Raw genomic sequence first — 17,082 nt, forward strand, 5'->3', positions numbered from 1 at the left:
CTAAAGAATAGAGACACATGTTTTAGAATTACCATTGGGCTTCTGAACTAACCTCTGTGCTGTCAAGAACTGCCAGCAGAACAATTTGAATTGCATTACTGTTACAGGAAAAATTCATTGCTTTTCTTTGGGATTGAGCACATTTCTCTGCCTGACCTTAACTGCTGTTGAGGCAATAATTCTTCTTGCTCGAGCACTTGTCAAGTTCCTGACATTAAAATTTTAAATTATAATTAAGATGAAATAAAGAAATCACACGCTGCCTCTCACAGCCTCATTATTTCAAGCTGATTAATGTTGCTGCAAACTCCTCATTGAAGCTCATGAGCTGAGAGGAGCTGAAGTTAGGTCTTAACCTTTAAAAGTCCTATAGAGTTTAATCAGGGCCAGCAGCCTTTCAATAGTGTTTTCTACACCAATCTGTATTTATCATAGCAGGATATAACTGTTTGTTTAATTGCATAGGGAGGGCTAAAGAGACAGAAAAGAGGAAGAAACTTACTGTCAGGTTCTTTAATTCTTCAAAACACAGTTTGAGAACATATCTGTTGGGTTATGGGGGTGCTTTCTAACTGTATTTTCTCCTCATCAAACTGCTATGTATACAACCTCTTGGCTGAGGGTAACGCTAAACTCTCAGTGCAGATTAATTTTTACATCAACATCATTTAGAAAATATTATATATAATGTATAAACTGTGAGTCATGCTTGTGGGTGCCATACAATTTGTCAGGCAATGCAAGAGCAGAAATGCCTTTTACTTGTATCTAAAGGCAGCAGGTTTGATAATGACTGCTCTTCTGTGCTTGAAGTGAATGTTTTAGTCTCATCATGCAGTTGTGTAGTGCTTAACCAAGTGGCAAGGTTTTAAAAAATCCTGTTTATGTGCAAGCTTTAAACTCTCATGCTGCTGGGTGACTCTTAGTCTTTGGGGATCACCAGATAGCTAGATATCTTTCACTCCTGGGGCCTGGTGAGGCATCACTAGACTTTCTGGATGGTTAACAGATTAAGTAATTTTGAAGAGTTGCCCAAAGCTTTTAAAGTTCTTTACATGTTACAATCTGTCTAAAAGGGCTCAGAATAAGAAAGGATTAAACTAGCCGAAAACAAAACCATCTCTCTTGTGTAATGATCGTCAAAGTTTCCATGCTTCACCCCCTGCACAAACCTAAAAAGATCTTTCTTGAGGAATACAATATTTTATTTTAGAAAGAGATGATCCAAATAAACCCAAAGCCAACAGCAGTAACACAGGACAGCTGGCTTAATTTCCAGTTCCTCCTCCATTAGGTGCTGAGATTTTCATCTCTGATAACACAGTTGGGCAGAAAAATAATTCTGAAAGGAAAATAAATGACTTCTTCCTCATTGATTTCACACCATCAGTTTAAAAATTTGTCAGCAATGAAACTCCTGTGTGCTGTCCTGCTCAGCTCTAGAATGTTGCATGGGGAGGAGCTTGTTTTGTCTGGAAACGCAGTGGCTCTCTTTGTAAGAGTGGGCTCACAGAGACCACTGCCATATCTGCATGGCACAGGTGTGACAGACCCCTTCCAAGGGCCTGGTTGCTGCAGACTAATTTTACATGTGTCTTGTGGGAGGACCCTTACAGATCCCTGGTAACTGTTCCAAGCAGATTCTCCCACAGCAGGCTGCTTGATGCTCTCAGGTAGTTTCTCATTCCTATGAACAGAAAACCAGAGGAAAGCGAGATGGCTGTGACAAGCCGTAGCAAGTGGTACGATGTGGGATGGACAGGCAAAGCCTCCTTCGGTCATGTAGGCCCAAAAAAATGCTGTGGCAGTGTTGGTGACTGAGGCTCTGTGTGTGTGGACATGAGTGTCTGCACCATCACCCCCACTCTAGACTACTGTATGAGAGGACAAAGCCTTTCAAGCCTCATGTTGAAATTGCTAGTGGTTAAAAGTGGGGTGCTGTCCAGCACCTGCAGCCTAGGCTGCTTCGGCCATGTCTGTCCCAGAGCTCAGTGGTACCTGTGGTGCCTGAGGTGAGGGACAGCCACCTCAAGGCAAGTGCTCCCACATCCCTTCTCTGCCATCACTGAGCAGTGCAATACCTACGTGGCCCGTCATTCTCATGACACATCATTTACACTTCAGAAGCAGTAAGTGAAAAATGAGTTTACAGGATAATTGCTTCCCTGGGGACTGCTGTCGGGGCCTTACATGGCGGTTAGTAGTGGGGTGGATTGATGCAAGGCTTTCTGGCTCTCCCATGAGACTCTACATGGCCACTGCATGCCAGTTCTTAACATCTCCATAAATGTTTACAACTGCACAGTGCAGCACAAATGGAAATTACTCCTGAATTTGTATCAACTGATTAAGAGATGAAAACAAACTATGGCTGCTGAGGCTTACTGTGTAAACCTGAGGCACATGCAATAGGGGTTTAATGGGGTCTTGCCTCTGGCTTGTTAAGCCTGCTGCTGAGGGTTATAAATCAAGCACTTGTTGAAATGAACTGCTCCGTAATTGTCGGGGATATGCCCTCAGAAATGCACGGCAGATCCATCAACGAAAATATAAGTTTATTTATATATATACAAACTCTGTAACGGGGTATTTACAATCGCCCTTCACAGGTATCAATATTCGGTTAGTGGAACTATCTTTACAGAATGTTATGTATGGGCATTTAAATCAAAATAATTCACAGAACTTAGAATCTAAACTGAGTCAGAGAGTGGCGGGGGAGGGGTTGGTCAGTGACCGGTAACCCTCCACCCCGGAGCAATATAAACGCTATCCTAAACGAAGCTCTACAAAGGGCTTGGCTTACTCACAAGCTGAGAACTTCGTGGAGTCTTTCCTCAATAATGTTTATAATCCAGACAACGTGGCACGGATGTGCCATAATAAGGGGGCAGGAAACGGCGCCGGCCACGTGGCCGCACCACGTGGCTCTGCTGTTCTCTCCCAGGACACAAAATTCCTCGCTTGGAGGGGGGTAGTGGCAGGTCAGCAACGCTGGTTCACACGGTCTACCAGGTTTTCTCCTACGATGGATCACGCAGCGGTTGATCCCACAGAGTGCTGTCCACGGCACCGCATGCAGCTGGGTGATGGTGGCAAAAGGACCACGAGGCCTCCCGAAGCACTGGCTGGCACGCACGCACACACACAGGCTCCAACACCGCGGTGGGGGGGCTCATTTGCCAAACGACCCCTATTTACCATTTGCCCCAGTGAATACTGGCCCAATAAGCATCTGTTGCCAACGCAAACATTAACCAATGAACTACCACCTACCACATATGGCCTGAGTATATGCTATACTCGGGGAAACAAACATATAGCCTGACTCTAGTACTGCAGGGGTGAGACCACGCCCAGGTAGGCTGTTTACCTGGACTCAGTGGTGCCAGGATCCCCCTGCTGCCCCCAGAAAGAAGGGGGAACAAAGGAGGGTTAACACACAGAGAAAATATATCCTACCCAAATGTTTGGGGCACAATCCTGATCATAAGCATCCTTCACTACAGTAATAAGTGGATTTAAAATAATGCATGTATTGAAAAAGATTGGTGTGGGAATTGCTGTCTACTGTTATGCATGCCTGAAGCTACGCTGGACACTTTTTGATCTTGGAGGAACGCTGAAGTTTAGGTTGGATTTTAATAGCACGTTGTTGTTTATTGATGGAGGTGGCATATTATTTTAACACTTCTTTTTTTTTTCATTTGCTGACTTGAATTCATATTTGCTTACTAAAATGTTAAAATAAACAGAGGATAGTAATAAAATTTTCCAAAAGGTTATGGCAGATTTGGCCAAAGCAGCTGGCAGGTGGAAACAGACCTTTTGAAATTTAGATTAAAACAAGATTTGTTTTTCTTCTTTTCATGAAGTTATTCCTTTCTGTTTTAAAATACATCACTGAGAATATTCACATATCAACATCTGAACATCTGGAGGCTTGTACTGTAGCCAGCTTACTACTCTTTCACCAGAAACTCCATTTAACCAGTGGATACTCAATAAGTTTACTTCCCATATATAATATGGAGATGGGAAAATAGTGGCAAATTTGCTGGTTCTGCAAACGTCAGCAAATTGGTAAATAATCTGTCTAGGACAGATCTTTAAAAATCATAGTTATTGTTAGTCTTTATGTTGGTAGTTTTAGCTAGACACCTGTGGCACTCATCTCCCTCTAGCCATGAATATGGCCACATTCTGCACCCCTGGTGCTATCCCAGTAATCTCTCACAAATGAGAGCCCTTGCTTTCATCTGATTAGTTGCCTGGGAATCTGTTCTCAGTGCAGGTTTGATTGCCTGTGATAAAGACAATTTGATTGTCCCTCGTGCCTTCTCTGCCTCTTCAGCTCACTTTGCATAGCTATCACCATTTTGCAAAGGCATTTTTAAAAATGGTAATGTTATTTCTTATAAAAGAACAGCCCCATGAATATCTTCTTGGGTTAGATTGGAGATACTTGTCAGAGAACCCTTAGAACTGGTTTAATTCTGCAGGCAGATTGGTGCAATTCTTGTGTTTTGTCCTGCCTTTGCATACAGCAGCAGAATCTAATCCAAGCAAGATGGCTTTGCTGAACAGGTAATGTAGGCACTACACCCCCCACCCAGTGCACAAGCCACATCCTGCAACCCTGAGACACCCCTAGACATCCAAACACCCTTGAACACTAGCATTTATATAAATGTGGCATAGCAGTATTTGGTAAGATGTGAGTTACAGGTTCATTTATCAAACGCATCCACGTTTCTCTTGGCTCTGGCACTGTACTGAGAGAGACTGTTGGGAGGGAGCTACTGCATTCCAGGGCTTAGAAAGGGAGCACAAGGTTTGGTAGTGCCTGTTTGTACTACCAGTTAAACATAGATCCTGACCTGTATCTGAGTTGAATGAGAGTAAATAACATGTTCATCTCAGAGGCAGCTATTGTGGTTGTATCACCTGGCAGTGAAGCCAGATTTTGATTAATGTATGGATGTGGAAGCACCATGAAACAATTTCAGGAATGATCATTTTGTATTTATGTGGCAAATACAGAGATTTAATCTTGTAGAGCGGTGTGTGTGTGGGAAATGACAAATTTTACTAGGAGCTTTTGATCATTTGACCTGCTGAAGTCAGACATCTCCATGAAGGGGCAGACAGTGACATGAATCTAACATCAGCCCATGAACTGCTATGATCCTCTTTGCTGCAGCAAAGTTAAGAAAGTGACCCAGCACCTTGGAGGTGGAGATGTCTGTTGTGTACTGATTGTGTTTTCCTCCGCATTAAATAGAGTAACACTGCGTTGTAGCAGAATTTAGCACCGATTTTTTGACGCATGCTTGAAAAGTGATACGCACACTTTGAAACTCCAACATTCCCAGATCAAAAAAATCAAATTGATGGCATGTCAGGGAGCAGACTCCAGGGACTGGGGACCATTTTGGTGGTTGCTAATGCAGTGATGATTTCCTGTCTAAAGCCGAAACAATCAATAACTCCAGTTAGAAACAAAACCCTTCGGGGGAAAGAGAACTTGTGTCAGAGGAGCTCACTGGACTGTTTAAGTAACAATATTTTATAGATCCAACAAACAAGCTATTCCCAGTCCAGTAAACACATTCCTCAGCTGCAGGTTAGGTACAGCAGAAATTAATTTAGCTCAATCATGTGTGTAGCTTGTAGTACCATCCACAGCATTACAGAATTAATTTGGCAACACTTCTCATTCAGGGCTGGGTCTCTGTGAGGCTGCTCACAAGGGAGAGACACAGACCCACTCAAAACTACATGGAATGCTTTGGAAAACTCCATGTACAATTCAGCTCATGTGGCTGAGTATGTGTCTCCCTTCTGCATCAACTGCATCAGCAAGGGTTTATCCATCTCAGCAGATCGAAGTTTGCTTGAAATATTGTGACAAATGAGTGGTGTCTCTGTCTTATAAAGCAGGTCAGAGAATACTTCCCAAGACAGACCAGAATAGCTTAAATTGGGAAAATGTGTGCTAATTATACTGTGGGGTTTGCATGCACATGTAAATGTAGTGAAGGGTCTGGCAGGGATCATTTCAAATCCAGTGTGTCCCCCCCGCCCCCTTCCCTCCTCCCCACCCTGAGCTGTTGATTGCCATTGTCTCATCTCAGTCAAGAGCAGGTGATGAACTGCATATATTAAATGCCAACTGGTAGTTTCAGTTTGCGTGTTGATGCAAAGTATAAATCCAGTGTTGGAAAAGGTTTTCTGCACTTACTCATTGCTGCATAGAATAAGTAAGACTTTCCAGTCCCTTGATGCAAAAGAAAGGTACTAGCAGGTGGGACTCCTGCACTTGGTGACTGTCCACCAAAGGAATATTCTTATATCTGAAGAAGGGAGGAAAGTCCTTGTGGAGGGAGGAGTGTTGAAAACAATTCCTGATGTGGTGAACCCTTGGGATGTTTGGATGACGACTTGGACCCTGAAAAGAGATGGAGTACAGAAACCAGCCTCCTGGGGAGGCATGGAGGCTGATGATCAGGATGCAGCCAGGGGTGAGGTATGTGCCTACAGTTCTGGGGCTGATGGATGAGAAGGAAAGGCAAGATTTCTGAGTATGAGCTGTCTGAAGCAGCTCAGATGTTATTTTTCTTTTGTTTTTACTGCCTGTGTTTTTCAGCTTTTTCTCTAACTGTACCTACTGTGTGTGATCAAAATATAGACCTTAAACTATTTTTTTAATAACTGCCTCAAGGTGTTTTAAAGGTTGAAAGGTGACTTTGAAGTAATGGGAGGGTTCTGTTGCAAAGTCTGTAGTACAGTTTAGAACGGACACATTTGCTCACAAAGAACCCAGGACAGTGGCACATTGCTTCAAAATATCCAAAAGATAGAGGATATGTACCCACTTGACCATACAGACTGTTTCAGCAGCTTATAATGTGAAAGGAAGAGACACATTCTGGTGCTGGGCTAGGAAACCTCACTGGCCTTTGGATACTCATGGGATGGATAGCTCTGCAGAGTGGTCTGTGGCAGAAATGTGTCTCTGGCAGCCTTGGATTTGAGAGGATTTCTGTATAAGCTTCCGTGTACCAGTCTGCCCAAAGTGGGGATCACTAGCATTTAGCTTCATCTTAGACTGCCACTGGGAATGATTCTCCTTAATTTGCTTTAGCTATGCATATCTCTAACTCAACAAAAAAAAAAAGTTGTCTCATTTTTCCCTCTGTTCTCATGAGTTCTTTTCTTGTCATGAAAATATTGATCTAGAATCAGCATGGTCAAAGCTCTACTCTGAGAGACCTTGAGGAATAATTTAGAAGGACTGCACTTAAAACACCAGTGGTTTTGACTACCCCATCCTTAATATGAAGTGACAGTTCTTTTTAAGGGGTGATATTAAGTCACCAGTTTTGCATAGACTGTCTTACCCCTGTGGAGTGACTCCATTTTATACTTAGCATCTGAAACAGTGTTTTAAGTTTACATGCTCTGCCCAGATCTCTATATTTAGCTCTCCTTGTTTCAGAGGTATTCAGCTTGCAAATCCCAATGCTTCTGGTTTATATAAATCCCATTTCAGTTATTTGCATTTAAAATGTGGTTGGGCTTATGCAAAAGTCTCTGCATAGCATAAGACAGCTTGGTTTTGGAGGCAGAAATACCTCCCACTGAACAGTAACAGCCAGTAGTACAGTGTATGCTCCTCAAAATGTGCAAGAGATGATCATGTCTCACAGTGTTATTTTTCCGCTGTGACTAATGCCCCACTCCAGTCCCCCCACCTATCTTTGCCAGTAAAACAGCCTCTAATGCATGCAGGGAGCTGTACCCACAAATATGGATGCCAAGAGCACTTAGCAGTCTATGATTCAGTTCAGCAGACTAAGGCAATGAATTGTATAGAGAAATAAAAATACACTTTTAGTCTGTCGTTAATGTTTTTAATCTCTGAAAGAAAATTAAATGCCTGAGCAGGGTACTCCTCTTTTCCAAAGGCAACAGCTCTGCAGAGTTTAAAATACCAATGTCTGTGTACAGCCTAGCCAGCCCTTAGGCTAAATGTAGCTCAGATAAGAGCACTTAGTCCTTGCTTCTACATCAGCAAGAGGCCTCAGTTTAGTTCAGCAGTGCTCATCCATTCTTAATCACAAGCAGTGATCTTTACTGCTGCATGAGCTGGTTTCTGTCTCTGATAGAGTGTGAGCACTTCTAACATCACTGGGAAGCACGTGATGTTTCCTCATGTCACCAGGACAACAGAGGGAACTTGCAGTGGCCCCTACAAAAGGCAGGACTTCTAACTAAAAGCTATTGAACACCCTAATAGCCTCTTTCTCTGGAGAGAAAAATGGATATATCTTGAGATGAAATCCAAGGAGAGCCTGAGGTACTTTATAGTCATCATTCATGGAATTCAGGACCCAAAGAACAGCTGTCAGGCTCTAGGAGTCTGTCTTTCTATAAGAAGCCCTTGCGGCACAGCTGGATGTGCTATGGAAGGTGGAATGAGAGAAGCAGATCTGCTGCTGCCAGCTGTCACACTAGCCCTAGAGAAGGAAGACCACCTCTCTCTTCTCACCACCTTCTCACCGCTGGAATGAGACAGCAACGTTGCCCTAGTTCTGCAACAGCCGTGTAGCAGTTTAAAACACTCCAATGCTGACCTGAAGAACTAGAACAGCATTGTCCCACCAGCTGTGTTAGGACCCAGAAGACCTGTTCTAGTCATAGGTTTGTTCAATTTTTCCTCTTTATTGAGGGTCTTTCAGAGCTGGACAGGAAGGCTAGTGGGCTGTGCACACTAGGTGAACAACTGTCTTTGGTCATGCAGCAGGTGGGCATGCAGTTCCTCTAGACACTCAACTGTTCCCAGGGGCTCTCAGGGGAAAAAGGTAGTAAAAGTAGGCTCTGTTTCACATGAAAGATGGACAGTAGTGAACACCATTGGGTGTTTTTCTTGTCTCCGTGACTGGAGTTTCCTCAGCTGCATAATGGCAAACATAACATCTGACAAAGTGTACCTGTAGTGCTTTTTCTCACATCTGTAGCAAAAAGGCCCATTGCTTGGGTGGTTTGTGAAAGCAGCTGTTGCCATCTACATTGTGAGAGGACTAGAATGAAAGAAAACTTGGTGTTAGAACTTCAGGCTTGCCCTGTCTATTCTTTAGTACAGCTAAAGTCCTGAGGGACTCCATCTCCAGAGCTCCCCAGATGCATCTTCATGCTTTTGCAAAGTGTTTCACACTGTGATGTTTGATGTTGGTGCTAGTTTGGTACTGTAGGCACAGTTCACTTAAACAGATCTCACAAAGCTTGAAGAGATTTCCTTTGTTATTGCCCCTCCTCCTTCACCCCTATCCACTGACCCAGTCCAAAGAGGAGTTGCTCTGGAGAAGGAGAGGTGAAAAGATAATGTTTCCAGGTGGTAGTCTCCAATCACATCTGTCCTGGTTGTAGATTATTGATTGATAATGAAAAGACTTGGTTTGTATGTTGGGTTAGGAGAATAAAAACCATATTAAGGACAACCTTTAGTACCATAAAGCCTGGAGCTATATGGCTTTGCTTGGAGTGTGTTAATTTACAGATGGGTAGTCTGCAAAATATTCTGACCTAGCAGTTACAAGGGGTGTAGCTCATTCAATCTAACCACTCAGTTTTCAGAAGATCTTACCTTCACTTAGGGTTTTGTGAGTTATCCATCACTGCAGCATCTCCAGACCTTTCTCAAATCAGTAATTAGGCATGTGCTGAGATCTCGTCAGCTAGTAAGTGAGCTACATCTTTGAGCACCCTGAGTAGAGATGGAAATAGCCATATGCCTGACTGCCTTTCTAAATGGGGTTAACCATGTGAAATATAACCCATCGTGTAGTAGCTGCACTGTGAACATTTGTCTTAGATGCAGTGGGCTATCAGCAGTGCTAAGATGAACTGTGTGTTCATCACCCTGTCTGTGCACTTTCAGCTGAGTAATTCCTGAACTCCAGGATATGTTTTCTCCATTTTTGCTCCTAAGGGTGCTGTCAAAGCTAAAGATGATTAGTTCTTTGACTGCATTAGAAATGCAACACAAACAACAACATTTCTCTCCTTTCCTGTAATTTTTGAATACTTTATTCCAAAGGAGTCAGGCAAGGAAGAAGGTACTTTGCTGTGCTTGCATAAGAGCTGGGATTTGCTGGGGGTGATCCTTGCTGCCTTGTTCTGAGCTTACAACAGACAGACAGACAGGGGGTATCTGGGGGCTCTGGGTAGCCAGTCTTACTGTGCAGTAGCTGCCATCAAAGGGGACGTCATGGTGGACCTGTGAGGCATCAGCTGCAAATTCCTGTCTCTCATGTGGCACAAGGCTCTCTGAGATGGGTGGTCTAGCTGACAACTGCTTCCTTCTTCATATGCCAGAGCAGCAGACACAAGCCTTTGGTCCTTGTGACAATGGCCAAGGATGGATTACATATTCATCCATGGAGCACTAAGCCAGTACATTGTTATCTGCACCTATAGCTTAGGTAACAATTTTCTATTCTTATGAAGAGGGATAGGGAAAGGAAATGGTCTCAGGATAACAGGTTTTGTTGGGAAATGCAATGAAACTGAAAGTGGAAATAAAAACACTGGCCAAGTATGTAATGTGTTTGCTGCAGATTAACTATTTATACTTTCTGTGGTCCGGAGGGCTGGTGCCTGCCTGTGCCACTGGCAAGGGTTTGGTAATTTCCTCTGAAAAGTGTCTATATTGCTATTGTTTTTCTCATAAAACAACCATGAGAATGCAAAGCTGCTTTAGCTTCAGGGTTATGATTTCTTTTATGGAATTTTCAATTTAGTTGTAAATAGACAGAAGCTCTTAAGAAAGCACCTACAAAGTGGATTACGTGGAGGAAAAAACTGGGCCCTCTCCAAATGCTTACTTTGTACCTGGAAGATATTTTAGCAGTCTATAGAGCAGGCTTTTTAATACTGAGGATGTTTTGCTTTTCTTGCTTCCCTCTGAAAACTGTGACATGCAGTCACAGTGTATATCCAAGTGCTGCTGTCAGAAGGACCCCACTGTGCAGGTCATGCATGTACCTGGCTTGGTGCCTTGGGTTTGAGGTGCTTTCCTAAACTGGGTGCAAAACAGACTGCTTCAGCCTTGCACCCTTGAGGGTGCAAGAGGAAACATTAAGCAGTGCAGGGCTCACAGGTTTTGGCAGTTAGCAGGGAGTCACTGCTGACTCTCAGTATATGCTTCATGGTATGTAACGAGGTAAGACCAGGATATCTGCTGTAGCTGGTGTTAGCTAGAAGACAATGTGCCACCATCCTCTGACTTCAGGCTAAAAGGTCTGTTTTTATTCAACAATAGGTCTACAGGTAACTTGTGCTTAAGCACCTTGTTCTTCACATAATCTTCCAGGCTTTCTTAGGACACTCCTTAGTAAGGGTTCAATGAATATTTTTCATAGTTCTGACTTGGATGTCGTTCCAGTCCTGTGTTAAACAAAAACAAAAGAACAAGGAGCAGAAGCCATACAGAGACCTTGTGAATGCTGCCAGCCGCTGGCACAAATGGGCTCTTGGTATATTTCCCTGTTTTCAGTCTGGAATTCATATCTTTATTTTCTTCCTACATCTGTGTTTTGAAGATCTGTCCTTTCATCTTCCAGCCTGATCTGGTACACATCCACATCAACAGTTCTTACATTTCATTGCATTATAGCCCTCTCCTCTTTTACTCTAGTCCTTTCTTCTTTGTAACTATTGCCACTATGTTCTCACTAGACGAGGCTGGGGATAAGCATGGGCCAGGAGATGTCCTGTGACTGGCACAGGCACTGTGATGTTCTTATCATCTCTCAGCACCTTTTTGCAAGCAGTCACTTTTAAGGGCAGAAATTCAATAATGCAAATGAGATGGAATGCTTAATACTATATTTGCATGGTTTAACATGGATTGACTTAATTTGAATGAATGTTATAAATACTTTGACTTTGAGCCCAGCAAGGTTATGGTACAAAACAAGCCTTAAAGGATGCTCTTGGCTGCAGCTGGCATCTCCTGGGCCACAGGTCAGCCAGGCTTGGCTGTGTCAGCTTGGTGGCACTCAGAGCTATGCTGGGGTTCAGCTCTCAGCCTTTTGGCTGTTTCCTGCTGTTATCTGGGATTGCATTGTCGGGTGACTGGGGACATAAATAAAAGAAAATGACAGATAAACAGAGGCCCTGGCTGCTCCTACATGCTGCTCCCTTGGTTCTGGCTTCCACATTCCTCTTTCTGAGTTCTGCCTGCTGCTGACTGCTGAGCCCACTGCACAGGGGCAGAGCAGCCTCCCTGTGAGATTCTGAAAGGTGCTGACCACTGGTGTCACCCCAGGCTGGGCTGGGGAAGCATGCTGCCACTGCTCCTGGAAGTGCAGACCACTAGAAACCCATCTCACATTTTTCTGTTTGCTGTCAACCACTGAGGCATAAAGTATGTGGAAGAGCTGGAGAGGGTTCAGAGAAGGACCGCAAAGATGGTCCAAGGACTGAGAAGGTGTTGTATGAGGAAAGGCTGAGAGAACTGGGTTTGCTCAACCTGGAGAAAAGAAAGCTTGGGAGATTGTATCACCACGACCCGGTATTTAAACGGTGGCTGTAAAGAAAGCGAAGATTCGCTTTGTACAAGGAGTCCCAGGGAATCGTCATTGCTCTGTTTTCTCCAGCAATGCTCACTAGCCCTGCTTCTGGGCTGGCAGGGTGCAAGTGCCTGTCGCTGCGCAGTGGTGACAGCAGAGGGCAGCAGTGTCCCACTAGCTCCCCGCACTAAATCAAGGGAGCAGGAACAAGGAGGGCGGCTGAAAGCTTCCGCAGCGTGTTGAAGGTGCAGAGCACTCAGGGCTAGCTGCTCTCTTTAGAAGACTGCCGAGTCCTTCGCTGCCCTTGGACGCCAGAGGCCTGTTTCAGCTATATCTGCGCTGTCAATGTGTGACAGATACCGACTGGTGCATTCCCGGTGCAGCAGGACTGAAATGCAATTGGGAGAAAATGGTATTTCCAGGCTCGGGCTGGCTGCTGGCTCTTTGCTTTTGCTTCTCAGAGACAGTTACAGTAATGCCACCAGGTGGGGACAAGATTCTTCTTAGATTTCTATTGGATTTTCCTTCCCGATTCCTTATCGGAGTTAGCTCCTGCAGCAGTGTTTAAACCCAGCGGTGGTGTGTTGGCTCAGGTCCAGCAGTGCTGTCCCTATTGCAGCACCGGTCTGCCAGAGGTAATTGGCCTGAGAGACAGGTGCCAGCAAGCATCTTCCAGCAGCCTCTTGAAGGTAGGGCCTGAGTCAGTGTAGCAGTAACGTTTAGACATAGATAAATTAAACCTGATTGATGGTTGGAGAAAGCAAAAGGATAAGATCAATTTCTTTGTGTTTAACTTTCATTCATCCCTGGGCTGACTGGCTCAGAATACCTGAGACAGAGAAGTGCCACCTTCATTTTGTATGAAGCACTGGCGGTGATAGCCTTAGCAAGTTGTACTTGCCCAAATTCACATCAGAAGCATGTGGAAAGCCCCTGCCAGCCCAGCCAACAGACAATGCTTCCTCACAGCTCGGAGTGCCATGATGCTTAGTGAATGGGTAGTTTCCCTTCCAGCTACTCCCGTGCTACTGCAGATGCTTGAGGCCTCAGGGACATGGAATTACTGTGTTGTAGTATGCAGCAGTGTATATAACCTGGATTGGGCACTCTGAGAGACTCATTATTTCAGATGGTTCTGATAGCATACAAATATATTTTTTTATTGGCTAATAATGTAGAAATGTGTATGTTTTTATATCAAGTCCTTTCCTATTTCTTTAACTAAGGCCATATTCTAAATAGCAAGGAAGTTTAGTATCACATCAGGGAAATGTTTCCAGTGCTTTCTCAATTATCTCTAGGTACATTTCATTTTTCATATCAGTTGAGGCAGGTGTCCTTTGTCATAGCATTCAGAACTGAATGTCCATCTGATCAAAAAAGAAGTGTGACCCACAGGACAAGGGAGGTGATTCTCCCCCTCTACTCTGCTCTTGTGAGAGCCCACCTGGAGCACTACATCCAGCTCTGGTGTCCCCAGCATAAGAGGGACATGGAGCTTCTGGAGTGGGTCCAGAGGTGGGCCATAAAGATGATTAGAGAGCTGGAGAACTGCCCCTACGGAGACAGGCTGAGAGAGTCGGGGCTGTTCAGCCTGGAGAAGAAAAGGCTTCAGGGAGACCTTAGAGTAGCCTTCCAGTACCTGACGCCGGGAAGGGACTTTTTACAAGGGCTTGTAGTGATAGGATGAGAGGGAATGGACTGAAGCTTGATAAGGGTAGATTTAGACTGGAGATGAGAAAGAAACTCTTTACAGTGAGTGTGGTGAGACTCTGGAACAGGTTGCCCAGGGAGGCAGTTGAGGCCCCATCCTTGGAGATATTCAGTCAGGTTTGACAAGGCTCTGAGCAACCTGATCTAGTGAAAGATGTCCCTGCCTGTGGCAGGAAGGTTGGAACTAGATGATCGTTAAGGTCCATTCCAATATAAACCATTCTATGAATCTATGAATCTTATCTCCTGCTAGGGCTGTGGTGTGAAAAAGCTGAAGAACTTAAGGTGGTTTTGTGCTGTTATCCTTGGGATTTATACAGAAGCACACTGTGCTTTGATGGCTGGGTCATATTGATGCATTGGACAGCCAGTGGTGTTAGAAAACCAGGATGGGATATGCTGCATGGAGCACTTTGAGTGGGAAATAGCAGTCACCGGTGGACAGTGGGAGAGGCTTTTCCCATGATGCTTTTTAACCCACCATTAACGAGTTTACTGTGCTTTGGCAAAGGGAAAAAAGGTTTCTCTGCAAAGTTTTTCATTCAGATCTCCTTCTGTAAAGAAAACTGGTTGGAGACTGATGTAAGGACATTGCTAGAAAAGCTCAGCTGACTTCACTCAAAAGTTTGGGGTCCAAGGACTTGCTGCTTCCTTTGTAGAATAGAAGTTCACCATGTGGCTGATGGCTTATTACCTTTATTTTATTAAAAGCTCAATTAAAAGTGTACAAACCCCATCTTTCCTGATCTGCCCATCCTTGTCCACGTGCTTTTAATCAATACTGATCTACTCTGTTGTGTTGTGAAGCACCCAGGGGAGAGCTGGGTGTCAGGGGCATGCCTGAATGAACAGAGAAAACAGTACCCTGTAATAAGGGAAAGTTAACAGAGAGTATGTTTTGCCCTTTGGCAACTCATCCTTTTGTAATTAAATTAGCAGGATGAAAAAGGTTATCTTAATTATTTAAGGGCCTGGGGAGGGAGAGGTGGGGGGAAGTACAGGCAAACAAATAATTCATAATACTTCAAAACATTATTTTAAGTCTAAGTCCTGTGCAGTTTTTCAGGGACCCATTCTTTATGTTCTCTTCTCAGTGACAGATTTTCATTAAGCTTGAAGCTATAACCCAAAATTTGTATTCTTTTTTCTTGCAGGTAAGTCTGGATCGGTCTGTTTGAACTGTGCAGTTTGGGAATGTAAGTGAACAAAGTAAGCCTCCTTCAAGCTGTCCCAGCCTGTTAACAAGGTCAGAGTGTTGTCTTTATTTTTGATCTCTAACAGTTTAAAGTAAACCAAAACCGGCAAGGGTAGCAGATTTGCAGGTTGATGCGATATGCAGACACAATGCGATCTTCCTCTCTACGTCTGACGTGAATGTCACAGAACACAATACCTGTTACTGAGAACTGTTATGCAGGCTGCTGTTTCTATGGCTTATCTTTAAGCAAAGACTGGATGGAGATAATCTGAAATATTCATGTTACTGATATTCTAAAGGATAATACAACTTTTAATAACCTTTTTTTTGTTTTAAGCATTGAAAGGGATTCTCTAGTTGTGATTGATTCCCAGACATAAAAATTCCAGCTCCTCCTCTTGAATAGGGCCAAGTTAACAGGTCACAGGCTGAAAAGCTTACTTTGTGGATCATTAAGGAATTATTAGCTTCTATTAATCACCTGGCAGTAGGATCTTGCTGTAAGCCAATAAGATGCTGCTGTTGGACTGGCATGCTTTGCTTCCTACCTAACCCTTGCTCCCCGACAACTCCTGCTAGCACTAAGAAATCTCTTAACCTTGCAAGCTTCCTTGCATTGGAATGAGCAGAATCCACTGAGATGGTGTCACATTAAATGTGTCTAAGCTGAAAATTATTTCCTTTGAATGTTTTTTTCCCTCTCTTCTCTCATAATCTCTTGGAACAATTAAGTTCACCTCTTGTCAAATTCTGGCATTGAGTTTCTTTTGAAGTACTGTCTGTGTAAATCAAATTGAGGCTTCTTTAGGAGCCCATGCTCTGAAGGATTCTCTTGTCCCAATGTTTGATTCCTACTCATGTACCAGTAACAAAACTTTTTTTTGCAATATGTCTGTATGTCCCTGTTGTGATATCTGTTCAGATGGGCATTACTGGAATGCTAAATGCAGGGCAGATACTGATGATCAACATGCAGGAAATGGCACACAAGGCACATTCTCTTGCAGTCAGTGGTGAAGCTTAAATTTGTTCACTTTCCAAGCACAGATTTATTTCATACTTCAGTTGGACACTAAAAGGTGTCCTCAGACTCACTGATGAGTTCTGTACCATTCAAGATTTAATGCACTGGGTTATCTCATTTCAATTTCTATTCAGATCAGCCAGCAAAATTTTATGTGACTGTTCAGAAAGTTCTCATGCTTGGTTTTCTTTGTTTTCTTTTCACTCACAGTGACTGATATTAAGATGTGTTTTTTTATCAGCTGAGAAAAGGGACCATATGTTCTTCACAGCCATATCACCACTACCATTTTTGAGAATGAAATAACAAGGAAGTATTTTCTCATGCTAGTGAGGGCCTTGTTTCTGAAGTGAAGCTCAGATTAGAGGTGAGATCAAAATGTGCCGCTAGATACACACATGGTGCCTTTCTATCTCTGAATGACCCACAGTTTTGTAGTAGCTACTGTTTTGGTTGGGGTTTTTTTGTTTTTTTCTTCTGAAAGATTACAATGGTTTTAGTCACACTCACCTGCCTCTTTGGATATACTAAATCTAACATCTTCCATATACATTCACATCCACTTCTGC

General features: G+C 43.5%; 1 protein-coding gene across 6 annotated transcripts in view; it reads left to right on the forward strand.

Annotated features, from left to right (window-relative positions):
* KCNIP1 (potassium voltage-gated channel interacting protein 1) overlaps nt 1-17,082 on the forward strand; it is a 410,482-nt gene that overhangs the window by 252,523 nt on the left and 140,877 nt on the right. The window contains exon 1 of one of the 6 annotated variants that reach the window (XM_068158742.1): nt 15,505-15,537. The exons of the other annotated variants lie outside the window; for them this stretch is intronic. The gene's annotated coding sequence lies outside the window, so the exon portion shown is untranslated. Of the gene's footprint in view, nt 1-15,504; nt 15,538-17,082 lie in introns of those variants that run through there. 6 annotated transcript variants of the gene reach the window in all.

The sequence above is a fragment of the Melanerpes formicivorus genome, unplaced genomic scaffold, assembly GCF_026170545.1.
Source record: "Melanerpes formicivorus ecotype bairdi unplaced genomic scaffold, bMelFor1.0.p_v2 SCAF_2, whole genome shotgun sequence".
NCBI lineage: Eukaryota > Metazoa > Chordata > Aves > Piciformes > Picidae > Melanerpes > Melanerpes formicivorus.